This window comes from Neofelis nebulosa, chromosome 11 (assembly GCF_028018385.1).
Source record: "Neofelis nebulosa isolate mNeoNeb1 chromosome 11, mNeoNeb1.pri, whole genome shotgun sequence".
Taxonomy (NCBI): domain Eukaryota; kingdom Metazoa; phylum Chordata; class Mammalia; order Carnivora; family Felidae; genus Neofelis; species Neofelis nebulosa.
The window spans coordinates 78,179,943-78,191,458 of record NC_080792.1 but is presented as its reverse complement, the minus strand read 5'-3'; the positions used below and the strand labels follow the sequence as shown (position 1 = coordinate 78,191,458).

General features: G+C 55.0%; 1 protein-coding gene across 2 annotated transcripts in view; it reads right to left on the bottom strand.

Moving 5' to 3' along the window:
- CMKLR1 (chemerin chemokine-like receptor 1) overlaps nt 1-11,190 on the bottom strand; it is a 49,097-nt gene extending 37,907 nt beyond the window's left edge. Inside the window, exons 1-2 of one of the 2 annotated variants that reach the window (XM_058691074.1) lie at nt 10,918-11,190; nt 10,606-10,660 (exon numbers count right to left, since the gene is read on the bottom strand). The gene's annotated coding sequence lies outside the window, so the exon portion shown is untranslated. Of the gene's footprint in view, nt 1-10,389; nt 10,414-10,605; nt 10,661-10,917 lie in introns of those variants that run through there. The other variant, XM_058691080.1, reaches the window with a different exon arrangement.
- Between the last annotated feature and the right edge of the window lie 326 nt (nt 11,191-11,516).

Sequence of the window (11,516 nt, the reverse complement as noted above, 5' to 3'; positions counted from 1 at the left end):
GCCCCCCAGGAGAAGAGAGGCTGGTGATTCAAGGTCCCCACCCCATCCTGCCAGGTTTTGGGGCCAAGGCAGGAAATGGAGGGGAAGGCTTGGGGTGCAGCGTGACCCTGGGAACGGCACACTTGGCCTTTCTTGGCCCCTCCTGGCTCAGGACCTCCGGCCCCCACAGTTCCGCACCCCTGGAGCCAGGCCCCCTCACGCAGAGGCCACGGTGGTTTTCAGCCCCACCTCCGAGCCACACAGGATCTCACGGAAGCCACACAACACCCCCGTGAGCCTCATTTCACGGAGGAGGAAACCGAGGCACAGAGCGGTCCAGTGAACTTTTCCGGGGTTCACGGCCGGCGTTTCAAAACAGGTCTGGGAGCTGGCGGATCTTGGGCTTCTACCCGCCAGGTGGCCGTTCCCCTCTTACTCAAGGGACGCCCTTTTTCTTCGTGACCCAAATCCCTGACAGTCGAAGAGGCCCCTTGTGAGTCAAGCCTGCCGTAAAAGAGACTGCAGACGGCCTGCCCTCCCCGAAGGCTCTGTCTTGACGCCCGTCGACTCTGTGTCCCCAGCCGCTGGGAAGCCAGTGGGCCCTCCGGTGCCCGGCCCGGCTCGGTCTGGCTCCGAAGGGCAGTGGCAAGGTCTCCCCACAGGAAAGGAGCCCAGGCCGACCGCAGGTGCCATCCGAAATCAGCCTTCTTTAGCCCTGGGGGAAACATCTCGTTTCTCCCAAGCTCCGTGTCCTCGTCTGGCAGCAAGTCCCGGGCATGGGAGGAGAGGGGACCCCGTCATCCAGTTAAGAAAGCCACCAATGCAAAGCAACGCTGAGCTGGTTCATGGACCAGACAGGCCGGGAGACAGAGCCACAAACCGACATGCCCTCTGCCAAGTTAGAAGTTCAAACTCAATTAGTTTGGGGCTGCCTGGAATCTTCAATTGTGCAAATGTCTGAGCTTCAGCTCGATGGGAGTTCGGAGACATGGGCCTCAGGACAACAGGATGCTGCAACGGGGCAGCGCTGGACCACCCAGAAAATTGCGTGGGATCTTCAAGACCCCGCAGAGCGTCCAGACTCCCTCCGGCCACTCCCTGCTCCCACCCACCACACCACACACCCCTCGCTCGTCCAGCCTCCGGATCTCCGCTCGTCCTGCTCTCCCCACCTGAAGGATCTCTTCTTTCCGGCCAACTCCTGCTCCAGCCAACTGGAGGCCTCCTCCAAAGCCAATTCATCCTTGGCACCAGTTCAAATCCGCACTTCCTTCTCAAGGCGCCGTTTCCTGACTTCCCCTATCAAAGCCATCCCCAGCGAAGCTCTTTGCCCCCGAGGTACTTTGCACACTGAGTGTAGCGGGCAGACATTAATCTGAGTGTATTTAGCAATACGCTCTCTGGGCTCCCGGGCGGTCCGGCCGGTTAAGCGCCCGACTCTTGATTTCGGCTCAGGTCAGGATCTCAGGGTTCGTGAGACCGAGCCCCATGTCGATCTCTGCCCTGACAGCACAGAGCCTGCTTGGGATACTCTCGCCCTCTCTCTGCCCTCCCCCTGCTCTCTCTCAAAATAAAGTTTCAACAAAACAAAAGAAAAATGCACTCTCAGTCAAATGGCCAGGGTTCACCTACTTTACTGAGTGGACGATGGACGGAAACGTCATGGGTGATTGTGACCCGGGAGCAGTTGGCACCGTGCGCCCTGCCATTAAAGCCGAAATCTGGCCACACGGACACCAGTCTGCATACACGCCTGTCTGCCCGCTTGACAGGGAGCCCCCTGAGGGCAGGGCCTGTCTCTCCCTGTATCCCATGCTCCTGGCACACAGTAGGCGCTCAGTAAATGCTGGTGGGGTGCGTGGAGGCTGTATCCTGGCTCTCTCGCTCCCTTCATGGGAGTCCCTCTCCCTTTCTAAAGCTTATTTCCCAGCCGACAAGTGAAAGCGTGGACTAACTCACTCAGGCCACAGTCTGAACGTTCGTTTCCCCTCCACCCCCACCCACCCCACCCACCCCAATCCATACGTCATGTCCTAACCCCCAGCTTGATAGTATTAGGAGGTGGGATCTCTGGGAGATGATGCGGGGGATTAGTGCTCTTATGAAAGAGACCCCAGAGAGCTCCCTTGCCCCTTCCATGGTGTAAAGACACAGCAAGGACGGCAGTGTGCAGCCCAGAAGAGGGCCCCCACTAGAACGTGACCGTGCTGGCACCCTGATCCGGGACTTCCAGACTCCAGAACCGCCAACGGTGAGTTTCTCTGTTTAGGAGCCACCCAGTCTCTGGCATTCTGCGATTGCAGCCCCAACAAACTAAGACCTCAGGAATGACAAATGACCATCTCAGATGACCATTGTCATCCGTCGAATTTTAAGGTCAAATCCGGTTGACAGACTGTCATCGGGGATGGGCTCTACCATCACCCCCCCCCCCCACACACACACACACACACACACATCAAGAGGTGGCCTCTGCTGCTTTTCCCTTTGAGTCTGGGCTGGGCCGGTGACATGCCGTGATCAACGGAATGTGACAGAAGCGATGCTGTGCCAACCCCAGGCCTACGTCCTCAGAGGCCCAGCAGCCTTGGCTTTCACTGTCCCAGAGCCCTGAGGCCCCAAGTAGAGAAGTCCAGACAGCCTGCGACAGGGGGGAGAGACAGCCCGAGTCCCAGCAGGATGTGGGGCCATCTTAAGCGGTCCCGCCCGGGTCAAGCTCCCAGTTGCACGTAGCCCATGAGTGACCCAACTTTGTTCCACGTGACTTCCACGTGGGCCATCGCTGCAGAACTCTGCCGAGCTACAGAGCTGTGAACAAATACGTCATTTCAAGCCACCGCATTTTGGAGAGGTTTGGACCACAGAGTTAAATAACTGAAACATTTGGGTTCGGCTAGAGGGAAAGGCATGATTGGGTTCGTGTCTGCCATGACTCGTGAGTGAGGACTGTGGAACTCCGTCCCTGGACTAGACAAGGTCAAGATCAATGTCAATTCAATCCAATGTCAATTCAAGATTTTTCCTGGGCCTACTAATGTCCATCAACTGATGAATGATGAAGAAGATGTGGTTTACACACACAACGGAACACTACGTGGCAATGAGGAAGAATGAAATCCTGCCATTTGCAACAACATGGATGGAAGTGGAGGGTGTTATGCTGAGTGAAATAAGTCGGTCAGAGAAAGACAAATCATGTTTCCACTCATATGTGGGACTTGAGAAACTTAACAGAAGACCATGGGGGAGGGGAGGGGAAAAAGTAGTTTCAAATAGAGAGAGAGGCAAACCCATAAGAGACTCTTCAATACAGAGAACAAACTGAGGGTTGAATGGGGGGGGGCAGGGCAGGGGAGAGGGGGAAATGGGTGATGGGCATTGAGGAGGTCACTTGTTGGGATGAGCACTGGGTGTTGTATGTAAATAATGAATCACAGGAATCTACCCCCAAAACCAAGAGCATACTGTATACACTGTAGGTGAGCTAATGTGACAATAAATCATTTAAAAAAAAAAAAGATTTTTCTTGGGCCTATTGGACATGAACATTCCAGATTGAGAGGGGATCAATCTATCAGACCCGAACCCCACTAGGACTAAACAAATCAGATGATCCCTCTTAAGATGTTTAAACAGGCGACCCAGAGAGGGTCGGGCAGTCCTCAGCAGAGCCAGAAGCAGAAAGAGAAGCTCAGGAAAAGAGAGTATTTTTGGAAACTGAGACACATGGGGAGAACAGCAGAACAGGAAGTTGCAAGGTCTTGCAGCTGAGGGGATGAGAGAGCCCCTCCCTTGAGCCACCTCAGATCCTGAGAACCTTCTAGTTGAACACAAGCCTGGCTGGGCATCTGGAGCAGGACCCCGCAGGTTGGCACACACACATTCCCAACCATGAGCCGCCTTTCTTCAAGGGTACACACAGCCCACGAGCAAGGCTCGGCCCTTCTCCCCAGCATGGGGCAGAAACAGAAGAGTTCTCATGTCTAGAAGTCACTAGGGTCTGACATAGAGGCTCAACCACCAGGAGGATCGCTGGTTCATGGTGAGCCCTTTACCAGGTTCCAGCCACCATGTTCCACGCTTAACTTGGGCACCTTCATTTCTTCCTAACGACCACCCTATCGAGGGCATACTGCCGTCTCGTTTCATAGATGAGAAACTCACTTTGCTCAGAGCAACAGGGCTTGTAGGTAGTGGGGCAGGAATTTGAATCCAGTCTGAATGACGCCAAAGCCTGGGGCCTTCGTCGGGCCTGATGATCACCCACACGCTTGGGTACAGCCTCATGGGCTGTTCATGCCCACATCTGCTCTGACTGGTCAGCGCCCTGCTGGGCCAGCTGTAACTCTAACAGTAGCCATCTGAACTCTGAATTTCCAAATCTAGGAAACAAAGAGACACAGATCAGCGTTCGAGATATCCCTCACCGTGACGGGCAGAATAATGCTACCCCCGCCACACCAAAGATGCCCATGTCCGATCCCCCAGAACCTGAGAGTATGTTACCTGACACGGAGAAAGGGGCTTTGCCCATGGGACTGAGTCAAGGGTCATGAGATGGGGGAGATTTATCCAGGGTCCTCGTACAGGTCCTTCAAACTGAAAGAGGGAGACAGGAAAATCGGAGCGATACGATGTGAGAAGGACTCGACCCGCTGCTGCTGGCTTTGGAGAAGGAGAAAGGGACCATGAACCCACCAGTGTGAACAGCCTCTGGGCTCTGGAAAAAGACAAGGGGCTGCATTCTCCCCCGGAGCCTCCGAACGGAGCACAGGTCCGCCAACACCTCGCTTTTTAGCACAGTGAAACCTGTTGTTGACCTTCCGAACCGGAAGGGAACACATGTGTTACTAGGCCACTAGGTTCGTGGAGGTTGTTACAGCAGCAACGAGAAACTCATACACTGGTTATTTGAGCTCTTCCTCTCAGACTCAAGAATTCACAGATGCTGATGACCCTTCAAGCAAATTCGGATAACCAGGGACGGGTGCGTTCTGAATGGCCCCCTGCCCTTGAACACCACCCCTGATCATCTTCTGAGCACTGCAGACACACTCTCCACCCTCTGAGACAGGGGGACACGGAGACTCGACAGGGATGGACTTAGCTGAGCTCGCCCAGGTGGCTGGTGCCAGACCGAGCTCTCTTGTCTCCTGGCCCCCGACTCTCAGAAGGAAAACGTAGGAGTCACGGGGTCTTGCACCAACAGCCCTACCCAGCCGCCTCCTTACACAAGAGCTTCCCCCAGGGCTGGGATCAGAGGACCCGAGTTGTGAACCTCAAGAAAGCAGAACCGATTCCCACAGGCTGCCTACGTTGCAGCTGACCCCCCTGCTGAGTCGGCTGCTGGTACTTCCAAGTTCACAGAGCGTCCGTGGTGGATGGAACGAGGCCTGAGCTCCCCCTCCCCCCACCCCCCCACCCAAGCCCGGGACTTCTCCACGGGGCGAGGCATGAAGCCAGGAGACGGGCCCAAATGACCTTTTCCAGCCCGGGGACCCAAGATCGCACGGCGCCAGACTCCCGCGTCAACCCAGACACGCGAGGGCAAACTCCAATGCCCACCTTCCGGGGGATAAAAGTAGAAATGTCTTCCCTGAGCTGACCGTGCCCTGTACTGTGCCTTGTGTATATGAACCCACTTTATCCCCTGCCAAGGCCGTGAAGGAGGCACGAAGAGGGTACCCACTTTACAGATGGGGATGCTGAGGTGACAGGAGGCTAGGGGACAGAGATGTTATCTGAACTCTAGAGCCACGGGCTGTGGAGTCTGTGACCATGTTACTCCATCAACTGATGCCAACCAGATATTCCGTCTTCCTGTGACAGCACCGTGTAGAATTACCACCCAGCAGGGCAAGAAATCCTACTTCCTCTATCACGTTGTGCCCATCACTACAAGACGGTGCCAGACACACAGCAGCTGCTAATAAAAGTTTGTTGGGGGAATAAATAAAAGAGCGTGTTACTAGCTTGCCTCCCCTCCCCCAAGGGCCTCAAGCACAGAGTCTGGGTCTAATTCCATTCTATGGCTGCCACCTCTCCCTAGGCTGATTCACGCGGGAAATTGTTCCCAAGCACCCACTATGTGCCTGGCCCAATCAAGGCCTCAGTGTCACCCGCACAGCCTCAGTCTGTGTCCTCGCACGCTATCCCCTCCCCTTTTCTCTGGTCGGTCGGTGGCCGTGACATTCAGTGACGCCGGGCTTTCCAGGCCAGGACACCCACCCGGCTGCCTCATGACCAGCAAGCTTGGACCATTCTAGGGATACGGACAATGACTCCTGTACTCCCACTTCCGGATGCCCAGACCCGGGGGAACACAGCCCGAGGAACGTCCCTGCCCGAACGACACGCACGCACGCACACGCACGCATACGTGCTCGCACGCGCACGCATCCAGCGTGCGACGCGACCCTAGGACGGGACTGGGATTTTCTCAGTTCAAATCTCAGCCGACGCGTGTGACCTTGGGCGAGACCCTCTACCTCTCTGATCTTCTCGTTCTTCGTCTATAAAACGGGGACGAGTATCGTGAAGCCTTTCCAGGTAGGGCTGTGAGGGGGATGCAGGAAGATACTGGATCTGAAAGCCTTTGGCTCAGTGAAGGGTGCTGTGCTCAGGACAACTGTCCTTCTCGTTTGCTTTCTCCAGGAGGGAGGGAGAATCGCTGTCGCCTGAGTCCCAGCCTTTACTGGGCTGGAATGTGGGGATTTACTCAGTATATCTGATGGGGATTATCTTGAGGGCAGGAAAGTATTTGTGGGGCAACATCACCGTGTTGACGCCATGGGAGTAAGAATTTAGACTTAAAATCAGAGAGTGGAAGAGACCCCAGAGGTCACCATATTTGGGGCAGAGACAACTAGCTGTCCGCAAAAATCCACCCCCCCCCCCCGCCCCTGCACAGCATACAGCTGACATCGGGAAAGAGTCGCCTTGCCAAGAACTCTATTTTCCAGCCTCCTTTGCAACTAGATCGGCCACATGACTAGTCCTCTCGTGTGGCAGCAGGCACTGAAGAAGTAAACGTGCTACGTCCATGCTTTCTTCCACCAGTGGTGATGTCCAAGGGGACCGTAGGGACGTGCACGGAAGAGCGCCGTCCCCGTGCAGAAGCACCTGCCTTATAGTAAACGTCTGTTCTGTTTGAGCCATTACACGTGCTTGCGTCTATGTATTCCAGCAGCTACTACCCCGACGGGTGCAATGCTCAACCTCCTTGATCACAAATGAGACGATTATGGCCAGAGGGTGAGAGTACCTTGTCTAAGCCCATGCGGCCAATCCCACAATGTTCAAGAACGTTGGTCTCTTAGTTTGGAGGAGATTTGCCGGCTTCAACCCGCCCCACCAAGCTCTAAGAGTGAGTTTCGGCGAGTCCCCCACTTCTGTTTCGGCTAGCCTAACACGTCTGTTATCTGTTTTCAGATTGCAGTCCTCCGTGTATTTTCATTGGAGGGAGAGAGTTCGGTGGCTTAAAATAATTCCAAAGCCCACACGCTGGGTGATTGCTAGGACACTCTGACTTTCTGCGGCACTACAAAATAAAGTTTCACTTCTTCTGCGCCATGCCTCCCGGCCTCAACAGCTGACGCAGGACATGAAAATGCACAGAAGTACACAGATATTTGCTTAGAAAGGGAAAAACATGAACCTCAGTGTCTGCGATAAACAACCCAGAAACCTGGACAAAAGGCAAAAAAGAAACGATGTTCACACACTCTAGCTCGGGGGCCCTCAAGTTTTGGGAGGCGTCAGAATCATCTGGGGGGGGGTGGAGGCTGGTGCAAGGAAGAACCCCCCCCCACCTCACCCTCAGAGATTCCGACTCGAAAAACTGGAGCTTCAGGAAATCCTCATGATTATTCTGCAGGAATCATATTATTCATGATTCTTCTGATGCCAACATTCCCACGATGGTACTTTGAGAAGCCCTGAGTCTGCTTTGCAGCCCTGAAACTGGCAGTAATTCCTGGCGGTAAGAACCACGCTCGCGCAGCGTAGCCCAAAGAGAGCGAAATAGGCTTTTAGTATTTTTGTACTCGGACGGGAACCTGAGCATTGCTAATCCGCTGGTAAAGACATCAATAACCATTTCTGTTCGGCTCAGATGGGTGGCAAAGGTCTAGACGGCACGGTGGCCTAGAAGTGATAACAGAACCATAGCTGATGTTTACAGAGCACCTTGGGACGCAACAAGCCGTCTGCTAAGTGCTCCACGTGTGTGATCTCGTTTCATCTTTATAATATTCCCATTTCACAGACGAGGAAACGAGGCGCATACAGGGAACTCGTTCCACGTCGCTCAGCCGGCAGGGGGCAGACCAGGCTCGAACTCACCCAAAAGAACCAGCTCCACAGCCACAACGTGCTGGTGCCTCTCATGGAGGTCTCCTGTCGGAACCCCTCTCTAGGCCTCCGTTTCCTTATCTGTAAAATGGGCATGTTCATAATATCTTTGTCACACAGCCACGGTGAGGATTCAAGAAAATCACGGGAGTGGGGCGCCTGGGTGGCTCAGTCAGTTGAGCATCCGACTCCTGATTTCGGCTCAGGTCGTAATCTCACGGTTTCGTGGGTTTGAGCCCCGTGTCGGGCTCTGTGCTGACAGTGAGGAGACTGCTTGGGATTCTCAATCTCTCTCTCTCTCTCTCTCTCTGCCCCTCCCCCACTCACACTCTATCTCTGTCTCTCAAAATAAATAAACATTAAAAAATACTAAAAAAAAAAAAGAAAGAAAAAGAAAAGAAGAAGAAAGAAAATCATGGCAGTAAAGTGGTTTGCAAACCGAGAGGAGTTAGTTAAGTAAACACCGAAGGGATGAGCCTTTGACTCTCCCAATCCCATTTTACAGATGGTAAAACCGAGGCCTGGTCACTTTATTTATTCAATGAACATTTACCGAGCATCTACCGTGCACTAGGGCTGGTGCAGAGAACTGAGGATACAGAGAGAAAAGTACCCCGAGTCTGGCCTCAAGGAGCCCCCAGGTTAGCAGGGGAGACAGAGGAAGCTGGGCCCTGAGAGAGGAATCTCTCCGAAGGGGTCAAGCCAGAGAGAGGAGTGACTTTGCCAAAGTCGAGTTCACCTAGTCCGCGAAGTTGTGGCAGAGAAGGTTCCCGGGTACCAAGAGAGAACTCTACCCACAGGCTTCTTATGCTTGGCACCCCACCACCTAAGCACCCCTGGTGACAGTTAAGCCTTCTTTTATGGAGAAAGTGCCAGGTGGCCCTCCTCCCACCCCCAGAGGGCTGGATTAGCCAATCACATTCACCTCAGCAAATGAGGCATTTGGACAAGCCTCTCCTTTGAGTGAGTGTGGAGGAAGTGGGAGAGAGCAAGAACCGCAGGTAAGATCCGTCTTCAAAAGCAGGTAAGATCCGTCTTCAAAAGGAGGTAGGGGCCGCCGAGTAGGAAGTTGGCGGCCAGACCTCTTGATGGAAAAAAGAAGACAGACCCGACGCCCGGCTGGCCACTTCCTCGCTGGCCTATCTGAACCACAGGCCGGTCTGAGTGATCAGACTTACATCAAACAGCAGTTCCGTGATTATAACGTGTGGTTTGTCATTGCGCCCGAAGCTAGCCTTTAGAGCGAACTCACGTGAACGGTAGCACACTGGGGCACCTGGGTGGCTCGGTCGGGTTAAGGGTCCCACTCTCGATCTCGGCCCAGGTCACGATCTCACGGTTCGTGAGTTCGATCCCCCACGTCAGGCTCTGTGCTGACGGTGCAGAACCTGCGTGGGATTCTCTCTCTCCCTCTCTGTCTCTCTCTTTCTCTGCCTCTCTTCCACTCACGCCCTCTCTCTCTCTCCAAAGAAATAAGTGAAGCTTAGAAAATAAATACGTAAATGGTAGCACCACCCGTGCGCTAGTCTGGAAGCAGAGGGGGGCGTGGGGCATGTTCCACAGCACGGCCAGAGGGTCCATATCCTCCGTATACGAAGAACTCTCAGATACCAACAAAAGGGAAGCATGCCAGCAGGAAACAAGTGGGACCACACAATCATAAAAAGTGAACAGTAAGACTGTCAGGAATAATCGGCCTCAACAGGGCGAAGTAAGGGGGAAGGCGGCCAGATAGAATTCTCACCAGAAGCCTCACAAACCTCAAAACCCGGCAGACCGTGGGCTCAGCGATTTAGCCTTTGAGAAAAGTATCCACAGGACCCACACACAAAGGTGTCGCGCACGAGTGGCCCTCACAGCCCTGTTTGTGAGGACAGAAAAAAAGAAGGAGGAGGAAAGAAGAAAGAAGCAACCGCCGCGAGGACTGGTCACATAAAGCCCAAGACACGTTTTCCGTGCCGTCCTCGGGAGGCGCACTGAAGGACTGTGCTTCGAAGCTCACAGTCCGGGGTCAAGGACGAGGTAGGTTACCCCACGAGACGCCGGGTGTATACTTACCTGCGTCTGCTACATCGTAGGCACTCGACAAACAGCAGAGGTAAATTAGTGAGCGAGCGAGGGTGTGAGTGATAGAGCCACCGAGAAGGCCACCCCTGGGTGAGGCCCTCCTCCTGAGTCTATACCAAGAGTCCAGCCCGGGCGCGGGGGAGGAGAGCCGTGCAGACGCTCATTTGGTTCCGATCTCGGGTCCCCCCAGCCCCAGCGCCAGCTTACCGTCTCTGCAGCCCTGAGCCAGTGGCTTGCCCTCTCTGAGCCTCGGTGTCCTCACCTGGAAAACGAAGACAACCTGTCAAATGGAAGCTCCCGCCGCGGCGTGGCCTTGCCGTGAGCGTTAGCAGAGTCAGGAAGGAGAGACGCTGACCCCGCTATGTTTCACAACGAGCGCGCGTGAAAATCTGAAAATCATCACAGGACTGTTTGCATTTTGACAAAAGTGAAATTTCACGCCGAGCCACGGGCCTCCTCTCTCTCCTAGGAGCCCCCTTTCCTGAGCCCTCCAGAGGATGTCAAAGCCAAGCGTGATACCTTGTGGCTGGTTTCCGGCCAGGTCCTCCCAAGGGTCCCCCTGGACTTCGGGGCACTGAACGCTGGGCAGGGGACCCGTGTTGCCCGACTTCTTTTTCTCAATCACCTCGTTCTCTGGCTGTGGCTGTCAGCCCAGAAAGCCGTCCGTCCGTTCGTTCAAGATCTCCTGGAACCCTCCCCCCCCCCAGATCACAGCCTCCTCTGGAACCCCCTCATCCCTCAGGAGGCCCTCCGGGAGACCTCATTCAGTCCCGAGCTCCTGGCGCTCTCTCTCTCTCTCTCTTTCTCTCTCTCTCTCTCTCTCTCTCTCTCTCTCTCTCTCTCGCTGGGGCTGCTGTCCTGAATGGGACAGAGCTCTGCCAGAGAAACAGCTGGAGGGAGGAGAGAGGGAGAGGGAGGGGCAGGAAACTGGGCTGGCCGAGGGCGGGGGCGGCCAGCTGCGGGGAGCGGGACCGCCAGGGGAGGCTGCCCCTGCCTGCCAGCGGGGGACCGGGTTTGTGGGTGGTGGCTGGTGGCGAGGCCTGCTGGGGACGACCCGCTGCCGGGAGTGGTGCCCACCATCCGAGCACAAACCAGGAGCATATGGAAACCCCAGGCAG